General features: G+C 37.3%; 1 long non-coding RNA gene across 1 annotated transcript in view; it reads left to right on the forward strand.

Moving 5' to 3' along the window:
• Positions 1-574: 574 nt before the first annotated feature.
• Positions 575-16,813, forward strand: part of LOC121296979 — a 123,089-nt gene continuing 106,850 nt past the window's right edge. The window contains exon 1 of the long non-coding RNA XR_005947123.1: positions 575-930. This is a non-coding gene — a long non-coding RNA (uncharacterized LOC121296979). The remainder of the gene's footprint in view (positions 931-16,813) is intronic.

Below are 16,813 nucleotides of genomic sequence, written 5' to 3' on the forward strand. Positions count from 1 at the left end.
ATTCTTCAGCGAGAACAGTAGTCATGGTTTTTTAATTAGTCTGATTCACAATGACCTGTTCAAAATATATATGTTTTTTATTTTGAGTGTAAAAAATGAATGCTTACCATAACACTTAACGGGGCCGCTTCAAACCTAGCTTATTTTGAGTTTGGTGGACCTTTGAGGACTAATTTGCAATAAGACCACAAAGAATGATTGTAAACATCATGCATAGGGTATGCTTTACCACATTATCCTGTAGGGGAACTGCTACAAGGATGTGCAGTTTTGAAAGAAACACATTATTTTCAGGTGCCTTTCAGTTTCGATGCCTTTATTCTTGGCTTATCTGTCTGCATTTCCTGGTCAATTTCACCTCAGTGGTATCTCCAAAGCATATTAATTACTGTCTGAAAGCATATCAGTAAATAGTGGGAGCAACTTGTTGGCTAATGACAACAAAGGAACCATTATAAGGGAGGGAACAATTTCAAAACTTTGGAACAAATTTGTTTCAAAACTGAAAACTTCATACTTACATAATGCATTCCTATCACAAACCTTGCTCGAGTTTATCGCAGTAGCTCAGACATCAATTAAAGAAATCTGCCTAAGTTAATACCAAATGCTAGACAGCCCTAAGCTATTTTTTTTTTTTGGTTTTTTAAAGTTCGTACTCTTGTAGAATTTCACAACCAAAATAATATGTTTATAGAGTTTGTTAAACAAAGTGGTGACAATAGGTGGACAATCTGTTTGTGATTAACACTGCTGCAGGGCTCTGATGCCAATTGCCTGTAGTTATTAAAGCTCTCCAGAGCTGGTGGGGAGGGTGTTTGGCTCTGTGGGACTGACAGATGTTGGACAAGGAGCTTACACTGAAACTGGAGGATCAGGAACACTCCACCAAGTCCATCGCCTGCCTGACGGCCACCGCCTGCCTAACCGGTGAGCTTAATGCATTTATTTTAAAAAGAGACCATTCTTAGTCTAGCAGATGAATGTCCTGATCATTTTCAGTGGCAATGATTTTAAAATTCTACTTCTGTTATTTCCGCCCACTTTTTTTCTGAATGTACATTATGATTTTAATTATGCAAAACTAGCAAGAAATATGGAGGCAAATATTGTAATTCCTTTAGCTAGGACAAGCTACACAGCAGAAGAAAAAGGAAATTGAAATGTGTAAAAGAGTACGCAGCTATTTTAATTGCTTTTTGCTTTGCTGTTTCATCGTGCTCACAATCATTCTGAGTGCATTTGAGTTTTGTGTCTCAAGTCCTTTTTATTTCTCTAAATGTGCTTTCAGCTGCTTTGAGCTGGTTTGCACAATCCTGTGTGCCAGTACTGAACATCCTTCATCATTCCATTCAAATACAATATGTATAATGTGACATGTGATCTTTAAACTACCGCCTATACTATTGACAGAGTGCAGTAGGCGGGACTGGTTTGAAGCTCACATTGTCAGATATGGTACTTTGAATTTTTCAGACAATCTCAAAGCCAAATAAAGACAGAAAAGTAATAATAACTCTAACATCGGAGCATTAAAGCTACTCAAAAAGGTTGCAAACATCATAAAACATAAAACAAAAACAGTTGAAGCTACTTACTTTTTTAAAAAAACAAGCCATTTAAATAAATGACTTCATTCGCATTTAAAGACCAGAAATGTAAATAAATGGTTTAGAGTTGTTTTCAAAGATACAAATAGCTAGAAGACATATATTTTCTTCCTCTGTGCTAAGAGAACTTCTGTCAGTGGCTGAAATGGTTCATCTTTTCATTTTTTTTTTTTTTTTGCAGCGTTCATAAGCTGTCTTTTAAAGGTCAGTTTAACATAATGTCTTTATACAGCATAGACTAGGGGATGCTGCTGTCTAAATTTGGGTAATAATTATAGGCAGATGAAAAGGGCCCTAATCTTCTGCCAGCCTAACCTGCTGACCGATAATCACTTCTTGGAAAGCAAATGGATATCACTCAGACACGGCCATTACTGTTTCCTGGAACTGTTTGAAATAGCAATTTGTTGCAATATATATATATATATATATATATATATATATATATATATATATATATATATATATATATATATATATATATATATATATATATACAATGTATAAGATTGTTTTTATGCTCCTTTTGTTCAGTTTTCTTCACTGCCACTTCTTGAACTATAAAAATCTCATAACCCTTTTTAGTTTGGCTTCACATTGACCTGTGCTCCCGTTTCCATCTGCCAAATCTATTCCCAACTGGAGTTGAGCTTGAGTTTCCCAGACTTGGGCTGAGAGATATAGACAGCACAGATGAACTTTAGCCTGGCAAAAGAACTGTCATAATCATTCTGGGATTTTGCCTTCAGTTATCACCCTCAAAGAGAGGTGAAAACACCAACTGTGCCAAACTGTGAGTTGGTTTTGTGATATGTTGGGTCCACTAAACTAATTCCACTAAGCAGAAAAGGGAATGAATGCAAGGCAAGTGAATTATCTAAATGTGTTCTGGAAAGATATTCAAATGAATTGACTTTAGCTCCGTCACAGGATCAATCTGTATCCTTGTGCTTGAAACCTACCTTTCCAAGAAAAAGTTTAATACATGTACAGAATATGCATGTCTGTTACCACAGGAAGCACAGTCTGAAAATAGTTATACAGTAAACTTAATCTAGGACAGGACACTTACTAACTGTAGAATGGTAAAAAAATAAAAATAAATCCAGTGAATCTGTTCTCCTAAATGATTACCTTTCTCCTAGCTCTCCAGCAACTATTCACTTCATTAACAGTCTCTCTCTCCTTCTGAGAGCCATAGCTGTTTTTCTGCAATCATTATTCTTTGATCTCTATGCTTTATCAAAAAGCACAACACAGCCAGCACTATACTAATTCTTCAGTAGCTGGCATTGCCACCAACTGATAATTCGCAACCTTACTTTGTGTGAACCTTTAGAACACAACCTTTTTTTTGTTTTGTTTTTTGTTTTATAGAAACAAACCGAAGCTGAGAGTTTGAGAAGTCAGACAAACTCAAGTTGGGAATTACAAGTGGTAATGAGGCATAACATTTCACATTAAGTTATTTTAAAATAGACACATTTCCACTTCTCATTCCTTCCATCTCAAGGAGATACTCTCCTTGCCAGCTCTGATGTGAGTGCAGCTTAAGTGTGCCTTGAAGTCTGTGTTTATATTTGTGAAAAAACAGTTGGAGGAAAACTAGTTTTTCCCTTACTTAATATTCTTCAATGTTGATGCATTGGCACTACAATGTCAATGCATTGGTTCTGTAATATATTTTGACTTCAATGGTTTCACAATAGTATGAAAAACAATATGCATTTAAAAAAAGAAGAAGAAAGACATGATCGACAGTACATTTCTTACTAAACCAAATGATGTAGTGATTTTTCTGTGCTGTACTGTATGTATGTTTGGAGAAGGACTTGGATGTTGACAGAGTTATCTTGGGATAGCAAGAAGTGTCTGCAATTAATTTGTCAGCCGGCACAATAAATCGTGCTTGCTGAACAATGTGCTCTATGAATGCCAAGCATAAAATTCAGATAAATAATCTGAAAAGTTAGTTCAACAATTCTGAAAAGCTGCAAATGAAATTTCATGAAATGCTTTCCTAAAACTGTTTTCATGAATTTTGAAATAGGAATTACTTTTCAGAGAGTCATAAAAAAAAAATCTACAGGATTTATTGTGTGAATAAAAACTCACTGTATGGTTGTCTGGATCACCCCAATAAGCAGTTTGCCATTGAAAGACCTGCAGCTTACAGGTGAAACGGGTTGGATAACTCATGGAATGAGTCTGATTAGCTCAAAGCAGATTTAACATGTGTGTGGTTGCAGAGATTACTATCACATCATTTTTGCTAACAGAAATGGATCTGCTGGGTTTAGAAAAACAAACCTCATTCACAGAAACTATATGAGGCACGATCATGTTCTGCCTGTAGGTAAAATGTATCTGTAAGGACAGCGTTCTGTTTTAGTAGGTCAGGTGCATGTTCACCATTTAGGTCTTGCAAAACAAATAAAATGTGTAACCCATACTGATCCTGTGCATCTGTCAACTCTTCAGTGTGACCATTGACAAGCAACCAGACCATTTTACCAATTCCATAATCTCCTGCTTGTGATACTCGTCAACTTTAAATAAGTATTCACGTCTCAGCTGGGCTGATGAAGGAATCACTTCACCATTTGATACACTTTGTCTGATGAATTTCCGTAACTTTTGGTTGTCCAATTTTTCAAAAGGGATATTTGCACAAACAAACGCCTCTGTCAGGTCAAAATTTAATAAGTGGACTTTTGGAATATGGAAGTGTGGCAAAGTGGTTGGTAAGAGGAACAGATGTAGCGGTGATGCGGTGCAGGAGTGATGAACAGACAACAGTGATTCAGTGAACAAAGTGCTTTAATTTGTACTCCAGGTCTGGTGACCGATAAATAATAACTCCCCGGCTATACACAACAATGTGTATAGCGCGGGGATAACAAAAACTGGGTACAGTCCAGAACAAAAACGCAAGATGCGGTCACCAGTCCTGGGTGCATGCAGACGTGTAGGTGCTCGGTGTAGACAAGGGTTTATGTGAAGTGCTGTGGTGCTCCAAATAGTGCTGACCCTTTTTCGACAGCTCCGGAGACGTGCTTTAACTGTCTATAGTGAACAAAACACAAACAGTTTAACAAAACACACAGAACACGTATTTATTGTATTCACTGAGAGCTCCTCTCTCGCTCCTTTGCCCTCCACTCGTTTACAAACAAAGGAAAAGATCAGCGTTACCCTGGCCCCTATATGTAATCCCGCATGATATCTAGGTAAACGGTTGCAGCTGCCTTATTACTTGTAGCTGCCTCTCGTTTACCTTTCAAATCAATACAGTCTTACAACAGAGTCTCGCTTCTTTCCAGGCTGACCCACTTCCCTGACCCGGAAACGAACTGTCAGTCCAGCCCTTCCAGATACTTCTCCTCCCGTTCTTTAGCGCCCTCACAGGTCGGGAGGAAGATTAATCACAAGAACTCATGTTTCCATAACAGGAAGTCACTGTTTTTTGTTTCTTTGCAAGTAAAGCAGTTGAAGTACTGCTCTGGATTTCTGCTTTCCTCTTTTAGGTGAATCTAAATGCCTGTCAACAGTCGAGTTTCGTCAGTTATCTACAATAACATTGCAGGACATACAGAACAAGAGCTTACCTCCATCACTGTGTAAAACTCTTGCTGGATACTGCTTTACGTGACCTGCTGCAGACACATTTTTTGCCTTTTGCCTTCCATTTTCTTGTTTACAATGTGTAGTATTTAATTTCCCGCTTAGACTGCATATACACCTACAGGACATGACATAATCATGCACAGCACTGTGTGCAGGACGAATATTACACGCAGGCACACAGCAGAGCTGTACAGTCTTGTTAATGTGATTTTTATTTCTTAAGAATATTGTAAAAATCGCGGTATTGGGCAAATTTCACAATTTCCGCGCAGCCAGTGAAATAGCAATTTTCACAGCGCCTTAGTCATAGTGCAGCAGTCTAAAAGGTTCCTTTAATTTAAACCTCTTGCATTATGAAGTTGGATAGGGAACATAAATGGAAGTAGACCCTTTTTGACTGCGGCATGCTGACACACTACCCAGCCACTAATAAGGGAATAGTTTGTTCTTCGAATATACTTTTTAAAGTCTGTGCACACTTAAGTGTGGAGCAAGCATTAAACCCTATAACAAAAATCCTCCACTGATATCTGTGCTTCCTAACTCAGCCATTACTGTGCTTTTAAAGTGATGGACAACAATAAAGCCTCTTTAATCCACCACTCTTTAGGTTTAAAGCCATTACAAAGTGCTTAATTAAGTAAGCCTCGCTTAATCACTAAACATTTGAATGCTAAGTGAGTACTTGTGAAGCGTGACACTTGACATATTCTGTACAAAAATAATTACAAGCGGGACTGCTGGTTTCACTGAGCCTGCAAACATTTAATTTCCAGGACCTTTCTCATTCATCACCCAATGAAAATGAAAAGCCTAGATGAACCTGAGTAATGGGAGAACTCCCTCATTCCTGCTACGTGACTCACACAGGCAGCCAATTTCACAGCCAGAGAACTTAAAGATACAGCAGATACAGCACAGACTGGCTTTACTGCAGGAAATATACACTTATATTATATAATATTGCATAGTCTCTGAAACGGCCATCGGTAGTATGTAGATTTATACAACGTTAATTGCATTGAGACCTCCATCAGGATGCCTACCGTCAGCGAAATTTGAATGTTTTGAAACCTCTGTGTAAGATACCAGCTGATTTTTACCCAACAAGTAAGCATTCTGACCACACACATTATATATATATATATATATATATATATATATATATATATATATATATATATATATATATATATAATATATATATGCGATTTGATTGGCTCTTGTAATTCTGATATTTGTATAAATCCTGATTACCCATAATTACCCATAATTCTATAGTTACTGCTTCTCTCACCTTAAAGCAAAGCTTCTTGGCAAAATTGTTCAAGCTCTGTCAAGTTGGATGGGGATCATTGGTGAACAGTAATCTTCAAGTCTTGCACAGATTCTCAATTGGATTCAAGTCTGGGCTTTGACTGGGCCACTCTAGGGCATTCACATTTTTGTTTTTAAGCTGAAAGGTGAATATCCGTCCCAGTCTTAGGTCTTTTGCAGAATGAAGCAGCTTTTCCTCAAGGATTCCTGTATTTAGCTCCATCCATTTTGTTGTCTACCCTGACAAGCTTCACAGTCCCTGCCGATAAAAAGCATCCCATAGCATGATGCTGCCACCACCATGCTTCACAGTAGGGATGGTGTTACCTGGGTGATGTGCTGTGTTGGGTTTGCACCAAAAATAACGCTATGCATTTAGGCCAAATAGTTCCATTTTTGTTTCATCGGACCATAAAATCTTTTGCCACATCTTTTCAGTCTCCCACATGCCTTTTTGCAAATTCCAAGTGGAATTTTACATGGGCTTTTTTCAGAAATGGCTTCCTTCTTGCCACTCTTCCATACAGGCCCGTGGAGTACCTGAGCTATTGTTGACACATGGACAGTTTCTCCCATCTCATCCATTGAACGCTGTAGGTCTTTTAGAGTTGTCATTATTTTTTTCTGACCAATGCCCTTCTTACCCAGCTGCTCAGTTTGGGAGGACAGCTTGCTCTAAGCAGATTCTGGGTGGTACCGTATACCTTCCACTTCTTAATGATCAACTTGACTGTAATCCAAGGAATATTCAATGACTGAAATATTTTTATGCCCCTCCCCTGAGCTGTTCCTTTCCACAACATTATCCCAGAATTGTTTTGAAAGATCCTTGGTCTTCATGGTAGTATCTTTGCTTTGAATGCACTACCCAACTTTTGGACCTTACAGAGACAGGTGCATTTAATCTGAAATCATGTGAACCACTTTTATTGCTCCATTTAACTTATTTTGTGAATTCTGAAGGCAATTGGTTGCACCTGAGCTTATTTAGGAGTGTCATAGCAAAGGGGGTGAATACTTATCTAATGAAGACTTTTTAGCTTTTTATTTTTAATTGATTTGTTTTTTCACCCCCATTCACCATTCAGCAGTTTTGTTATCCAGCCATTTTATCTTGTTGTTTAGGAGTGCAGGTGGAGGGCGTTCCTTTGAAAAGGGGTGGGACTGACAGTGATGGGAACCAATCACATGACAGATGGAGACTATTGCCTGGAGGTGTAAGGATTTGAGGGCAATAGTTAAATCTATTTTTGCTCCTATGACATGAAATATTTTAAAAATAAATTGCACATGATCATTTATTGTGAATTTTTTAATCGAAAGTAAAACGAAATTTTTTTTTGCCTAACTCTTTATATACCACAATGCTTTCCACGCAGTGAGACGGAAGTCTCCATTGAAAATCAGGACAGTCGAGTATCTTTTGAAATGCCTTTCTAAATATTATTGGCTGAAGCAGTTTTAAGTGAGGCTGGATTTTCATTGATTAAAATATTAGTGTGTGCTCCCATTGGCTAGAAAGTTTGCAGTGTTTTCTGCACAGTGCGAGATTGACAGTTGGAAGTTTATCTGATTGCTGGGAAGTTTGTCTGGTTGATTGGAAATTTGCAGGTCTGTACAGCCTTTCGCATTAATAAATTGACAAATTAATTAATTAATTATTAGATGAATTAACAAATATGTTTCCGAATTACAGTATGAATTGACAAATTTATGGACGAATTGCTGGACAAATTGACCAATTTACAAATTGACAAACAAATTGACAAATTCACAAATTGACAAACTAACGGCTGGATAGTTTTGGCACAAATGGTGCTCCATAGCTGTCGATAAAACAGAACATGTGTGCGCATGCATACTGATGTCTATGGAAAGCTGTCTGGGTCAAAAAAGAGTGTCAGAATCTCAGGGACAGAAAAAGGTAAGCACGTCATTCAGAAATGGTGCACTTAAACAGTGCCCAACTTGCTGAAAATAATGTGTATATATGATATATATATATATATATATATATATATATATATATATATTTTGTTGCGACTTTCTGTTATGTGGAATGTAATAAACGAGAACCATAAATAAATACAGTATAATCGTAAATCTCGAAAAACTACTCACTTCTAAATCTTTTGTAGTCATTTTTGTATTACTTTAGTATAAATACATGTTAATTTGGATTCATATGTTGTTTTTTTCTGACTTTATGTGAACGATAAGACACACATTTGCCTGTTTTCCCATTGGAAATAGTGATATTTTGAAATATCACTGTCCTGGTCACAAAAGCAAAGTTTGTGGGGAATAGTAGCCATTTTCTATACTTTTGAGGCATAAGCAATTAGGAAATAACACTTACTACCCAGGAACAAAAAAAAAAAAAAATTGTTACACGGTGTAATCACTTGCAATGCAGCAACAATGTATGAAGATGGAAAGATTATTATTGTGGCGCAATTTGTTATTAAACAGTTAAAATTATTACCCAGGTGGGAAAAAGGTGTCACTTTCCAATGGATAGTTATCCTACTCTTACCTGATATCATAAAGTAAAGTGCAAGCTGTAGTCAAGGACTGGGACAACAGTTCTGACAGATGGAACTAATTCCATTGGAAAATATTGGACCCCACAAAAAATATCACCTGTTCAGTATTTAGAAAACATTTGTTGTTGCTTAGACATTGCACGCCAGTGTCTTATTAATCTGTTATACATGATTTATGAAGCTGCAGGACTGGAAGCATGATACTCTCCCCACTAGGTGAGGTCAGTCCTAAGAAGAGCTTTGGGTTGATGTTCATCCCTAGTCATGCACACTGGGTTATCTCAAATGTGGCTCTGTTACACAGCCAACAACTGAGACAGGGAGGACAGCATAGCTGCTTCACCCATAGGGGTGGTCTATGTGGTGGGGAGATGGAGAGAGCACCACAGGTGAGTTATTAAGGATTGTTCCATTAGTAGCTAAGAAGGGGCAAATGTTGCCCTGACTGTACTGAATGTCAATCATCTTCAATAGCAATATGTTGCACATCTCTAGTGGCCATGTTGCAATGTTGGAAACCACCATTAAGTTAGAAAGGGTTAAAATGTGACAGTGGAAGGCATGCATAATAAACCATTGTCTTTAAACACAATGTTCTGTATTCTCAGACACACTAATAGCTACATGTGGTGTACAGTAAAATTAGAGTTTCCTTTCCACGGCTAATTTCCTTTTGGGTTCCAGGACTGAATTTAAACCAGATTGACAGAAAATCAAACAGACCCTCTCTTTGTTTAAAATTAAACTGTAAAATGATCCTGATGAAGCAATTATAAAGGGCTAATTTGTGGGCTTCCAAATGACACACATGGGGAAAAAGGATACAACTGGTTTTGAGTTGCTGTGAAGAAAGTGATGCTGAGTCCATGCAGTTTGATTAAAAAGTCTATATTCTTAGGTGATGTTTTAGAAAACATAAAAAAAAGACTTCAGTGCTTGTGTAAATATTCCAGTGTACATACCAGTTAAGAATGGAGGCTACTTTCCATGATTTAATATCCAAACACGGTTGCACTAATTGCACTTTGTTAAACTGTAACCTCACAGTAAAATAAAACAGGATGCATTTGGATTTGTGTAGGTTTTTTTTTTTTTTTGTGTGTAATTGCTGTACTCATAGAGTTTTGAATTTGGTGCAAACAACTCCATTTCAGGGCAGGTAAACTGTACTTTAATTAGAAAGCATACTACTATTCAACAATACAGCCTTACACTTTTCTTTCTGAGCTTGTTCAGATTATAGGTCAATTTGAATTACTGGGATCAGATTAGCAAGGGTTTCATTTTACTGTTTAATTACACTGTATTATAGACTCAACTCATACTGATGATAGCCTTCTACATTTTAGCATTAGGTGTCCTTTTCAGGGATGTGTCGCCAATATTGTCTCTACGATAACAGATATTAAAAATTATATTATGTCACAGTAGGTGGAAGATTTCTTAAGATATGAGGTTGACTGTAGTTCTGTATATTTTCTTTTTCCATGAGTGTTTACCTTTTGTGTGGCAAACTGTTTCCTAAATGTCTCATTTTAACATCATAAAGGGAAATTGTGAATTTTAACACTGTTTTATTTGTGTTTCACATAAACACTACATTTATAACTGAATAATTTAGAATTTAACAGAGAGATAAAGGGTCCTAGATCTCCCAGACTAACTGGTTTGCTTAAAATTCCATATGGTGCACAGCACTGTATTGCCAGCAAGACTAAACGAAACTTGTGGCCGATCATGAGACGGCACTGGCTTTTACTTCTGTAAAGACACATCTGCTGCTGCCAATTAGAGCTGGAGAGCAGCTCCAGAACTCAGGTGAAAGCACCTTGATCCAGCTTTAACCCAAACTCTGCCCTTAAGAAGCCTACACTGTTTGAGAATGGGCATGTTAATATAAAAAGAGCATTAGCCTTCAATGTCAATGTGTAGTACACTATCGTCAAAGACAATGTAATAACAATGGCAAAGTTTAAAAAAGACCAATTCGTCAATGTCTTACACTGGCATTAATCCAAGAATGAATGGTGGAGACAGAAGCGGCACCATTACACAACAAGATCCATTTCCACCAATGTTGTGCTACCTACCACCTACTTAGCACCACATTTACATTATCGTCATGCAATATAAAAGGGTTGCTGAAGATAATGCAAATTGTGTTTGAACAAAGCTGATAGACTAAATGCTAGAAAACTCTCAAAACCTAATTCTTGTAAAAACATTCTCATGCAAACAATGAAAGTAACAGAAAGGTGTTTTTATTTGGATGGGGTTTTAAAAGCAGCTCTGTAGTGTTGGATGGGAGCCCTCTTCCTCAGTGAGCCTCAAGCTGATAGCATCACTGTGGCGCACACAGTGCATACCCATGGTTGTGCTGACAGAACTGCTCCCTGCTTATACAGTGGAAACACCACTGGTGTGTGAATATCAGGTTCCGATAAGATCGGTATCTGAAATGACTTTTTGCTGCATGCTAGCACACTGGCATCAGTGTGCAATGGACAGTGCCAGACATCATCCAGTATAGCATGTAATGATTGGATGGATGCTGCCTCAATACTGGAGGCCATCTAAGCGCAGTGAACTTATGTCTCATTTGCTTCCAAATATCTTCATCTCTTGGCTTTAAAAACCAATTAACTTCTCTGTTGTCTTTATATATATAATAACTTGTCAAGTTACGAAGCATGACTGCATCTCCTTCCCATTCTTATTGTGTGATGATTCAGAGTTACAGATTTCAATCTCCTCTCAGAAAACACTGTTTTCGGACATTACTTCCAAAAATATGCTTCTCCTGGTTTGCCCCATCAGAATTAGGTTGGTTGTAATCTTTCAGAGACGATGTTCCGATGTCCGAATAAGATGTTAGAACTTCCTGCTCCACTCTGTGGAAATATCCCATTCAACTTTTAACCCTTTTGTGGTCCTATGTCGGACCAGGTCCGACATTACAATTTTCCCTTTCCAGTCCGATGTTGGACCCTGTCCGACCTCATCAAAAAGACGTAAAGAACGTTTTTCTAGTCGTTTTTCTCCAGAAAAAGCTGAGAAAACCTTTCAATGGCCAAGTGAGACCAATAGGAGCCGAATGAAACCGAAAAAGGGGTGTATTTCATAGCCTCATGCACTGCAGAGTTAACACGGACATAACAAAGCAAATAGTTGCTTCTGCATCCAGCGCTCAAAGAATATCACAGACATTTACAGAGCTTTTGTTTGATGTTATAGTAATAAAATAATGACTTGAATAGCATTATTGATGAGCTTGGTGATAAAACGAATGATCAGGAGAGGATTTATCAGTATGCACGTATATAAAAAGGTATGTGAAAAATACAGCAAACAAGGGGTGGGGCTTAGCTGGAGATGCAGTACTGAGTGTCCTTTTGTGACTCAATGCCTTTTAAACTTGTTTTACTCTGAAAAAAAAAATTTTAAACAGCATGTGTAAATTAAACAGTGCGTGTGAAAATAAATTTGACGTGACACGCCCGCCAAGCGCTGAATAAATGGTCTGCAGTGGGTTAAAGGAGAGCAGGGTTGCTAAACCTCCTCACCCCTTTCACACTCCAATAATCACCAATGCACTTAATTTGTTTTGTTAAATCCCATTGTTATATATTTTAATGCCGCAATTGTAAAGCCTAGTTAGGATATGTGATGTTTTAAGTTGTGTCTAAATATATTTTTGAAAAAACAATGTTATCAAAATGATATTAACCAATCCACAACTTTCTACAGTATTGAACTGGCTTGTTAGCACATCAGGACCAGTGTGCTACTGTATCAGGACCACTAAACAATGTTGGTTTACAATCCGTGGTGTTACCATTGCTGATAATGCTTTCTTACTACACTGGTATTATAGTTATCCTAATAGCATTTTTCATATGGCTGTAGGATTCATTGTGCTTTACTACACTTTGCAATACAGGGAAAGTGGAATCCTTGTTCCTACTGAAGTTATGTTTTCATTTCCAAGTGGTTTTAGTGAGAATCGGGCTTGGCAGGGGTAGGTGGATTGTGAATAGTCAGTATCACCCTTGGAGCAGAATGCTCTGTCAGCACCTTGTAAATCACACCTGGAAGTAAAAATAAAACATTTGTCCCCCAAGAGCTTGTAAAATAACTAAACTGCCATCAAAGGCTATTCATAGCAGGGGGGATGAAATATGTAATCAGCATGCATTTGTTAAACTACTTATAGCACAAACATTTCATATCATATGTAACATGCAGGTCTTATCAACAAAGGTGTTGAATGATAGTATAGCCGAGATATGTACTGGAATCAGGCTACATTATTTATTATGTTTTTGTGTTAAGGGTTGTAGGCCAGTCACGGACCTGCAGGTCAATTACATAAATGTACAGGTTATAAGTTAGTGTTTTAGAACACAAATAATAACAATTTAGCCAAAGGGCAGCTACCATGGTGTGAGACATTAATGGAATCGTATTATAACCAATCGTATGACCATACTACACAGTGTAATGTTTGTTTTTTAGGTTTCCAATGCTGGTAATGCTGATGTTTGCTTGGGTCACTTTAGCGCAGCAGTATTTAACTACATTCTCCGGCGGGCCAGATAAACCAATGTCCAAACCTTGGGGGCCATAGAACACTCAAAATGTGTGTACCGGTGGGGCGGGGGCAGGGCGGGAAGAGGTTGTTTAAGCAGTCATGAAAATCTGACTATCCAATCACACTTTACATAACAGAACATTGCAACACTACACTTGCACCAATCAAGTAATGCCTCTCGGAGATAATCACTTACAATGGTATAGTTTCTGGTCGCCATTAACAATAAAAATAGAAAGCAAATATATTTTTCCTGAAAATATTCAAAAAATCTCTTGCAAACAAATAATTAACAAAGCCCACTGTAATGCTATTAAAACAGCAAGCTTTTAATCTTTTATTTCCCTTTCTTATTGCCTAAAATTGACACTCCCTCATGCAGTCTTTGTTTTTAGAAAATGACTGTGCATCAAGAATTCAAGCTAATAAAAGCATGTCAATTATTAATCGCTTTATTTATCTTGCATAAGCATCTTTATGCATAAGCATTGATTTAAAAACGTAGCACTGTATCTAAATGTGTATCAACATGTTCTTACTCCAATGTGTTTAAATGTAAATAAAAAGTTTCTAACTTAAATGCACGCCATGACAGTAAACAGAGGGAAAATTAACTTAAGTGCATATTTGACGTATCATCTTTGACAGGCATTTCTTTTTTTAAGCCCAAATAAAAAATCTTTGACAGGCTTTTTTTTTGGGGGGGGGGGGTTCAGCTAATTTACCATGCTTGAATAGTTTTTTGTCATATTTTCTCTCGCTCTTTGTTTTGTTTTGTCTCGCTCGCTGCCTGGGACTACAATGTGCATGTTTAAAAGAAAAAGCGTAAACGTGGTTCTCTAGGTACCCAAACTAATGATGTTTAGCCCAGTAGGTCTTGTGAATATAAACTATTGATTTATTGACATGAGCGTAGTTGCACACCTGAGTTGTAAACAAGGAAGGAGAAGGATTATTAATAGATAAAGTGCAATGATTACTTATTCCTTTATTATGGTATAAGAAAAACACACACCACTAACGTGTAAAGGTATTAAAAATAAGGTCTAGTTTATTGTAGTAATAGAATACAAACAGAGCAGTGAGCTCTCAATTGGATGAACCTGAGCCCCAGGTGCTGGGTTGCATCATCCTTTATACATAAAAGAGTTTCATCCCTCAAGCACAAGACATGCACAGCATTTGAAGTACAAACAATGTCTGTATATGGTTGTTAATAAGTAGTTTCATTAATTTCTACACGTGTAGCTCTCAGAAATATGTTATTATTAAGCAGATGATATGAAAAAAAAATACATCTTGATCTTTCAATGTTACGTATCTGCTATTTCAGCTTTTGTAATGAACGATTACTGACGCTCGACGAGCCAAACGGAAGGCTCTCACGGCTGGATTGGGTCGGCGGGCTGCTTTAGTGCACTATATAAATATTATAATTATATAATCAATTTTTTTAAAAGTTTTTTTTAAGGGTCACCTAAATCATTCAGTTGACTATCTCTGTGTCATTTAAAATTATGTTGAAAGAAAATAATAATATTTAGATATGTTGCTTTTCATAACCTTGTTAAAGTAAACAAAATACTGGTATTACTGTAACGCAAACTTCAAAAAAAAAAAAAAAACAACATTTAATAAGCTACAGTACATGCTTGTGTACATGCTTGTGTTACACACGATTTGTGTGTAACAGTTGCAGTTCAAACGTGCATCCCAATTCAACACCATGTTTGTAGCATGGTTCAGTTCAAACGCAGCACTTCTGTTTCGTTACAGTTGTCCCATCGCTGCAGTGGTGTAGCCTCCTTCCACCTGAGCTCACATTATTTCACCTTTCTAAATCCTCACAGATAGAAGGAACACAAACTTCAGTACGCAAAGCGTTGTGTACATGAAATGATCGATCAGCATCACCTTGTAACCTCGGGAATAATTACACTCACCATCAGCTTGTGGTTACTATGCTGACTGTGTGTAAATTCTCCCTCTGTAACCAGAAACAGCTACTTGATTATTCCGTATACAGCTGAACACTCTCCCACTGCATGGCACAGCCTTTTTACATTACCTGGCTATTTGATTTCACTCTGCCCACAGACTGATAGCTAAGCAGACGACAGGCATCTTTGCTGTTGCTTTTAAAATGTCATACTGAATATCAAAAACAATAAAGATTATGTTTAAGCACTGAAAATTTGATATTTCCCTGAAGTCTCACAAGCTTTACTTATGTAGACCATTTCAGTTTGTTCCTGTACTTGTTTTCTGACCTCTGTTTCCTCACACAATAGTAGCATTATGTTTAAATATAAATCTTGAGGGCAAAAGGTTGTCATTTTGAAGTTCAAAAATTGTGATTTGGATGGTGTGATTTTTCTCAGCTAGAAGATTATGGCCACTCAAGGTAAATACTGTTTAAAATGTGAGGAAACCTATATGGATGTTGGTATTCAAGCAGAGCATGTTGACATTGAAGCACTGGGATGAGATAAAGCATTACTCATTCTATGCTGTATAGATACATGGTTATAAGTACAGACCTGCACTTCTATGCAACGCTGTGTTATTTCTGTGGGATAGACAGTTTGTTGCGTTGTTGACCCTTTGGGTAATTGGGACAGGGCAGAACTGTGATTTTAAGAAAGACTTGCAGTATAAGATGTCTTCTAAGAGCCCTAAAGCCTATTTAGCTGGGTGAACATAAAACTTTTTTGGGGGGAAATTATAAGATCATGTAATAGAGTATAGAGCCATTGCAAAACTCCTATTTGTTTTAACTGAAATAGCACACCATAAATGATGCGGAAAGCAATTAAAGTGGTTAGAGCTAATGACATAATTGCATAAAATGTACCTGCTGTGCAATTCCATTCCCTTTGTACAGTGTTTTTTCCACCTGTAGAGTGCAATTATCCCCACTATTTCACACCTTCTTTCCTGCAATTAACCAATTGGCTGTCTCCCCCTGTGACATGCCATTTGCAACCAGTGGCAGTTCTTTGACCCCAAAGACACTGACCTAGAAAGTGAAACATTAACAGATTGCCTACAAATAAGACATGCAAACTAAGAGCTTTAATTAACAGTTAATATAAAAATAAAATGAAAATGTTGTACATGTT

This window comes from Polyodon spathula, chromosome 22 (genome assembly GCF_017654505.1).
Source record: "Polyodon spathula isolate WHYD16114869_AA chromosome 22, ASM1765450v1, whole genome shotgun sequence".
Lineage (NCBI taxonomy): Eukaryota > Metazoa > Chordata > Actinopteri > Acipenseriformes > Polyodontidae > Polyodon > Polyodon spathula.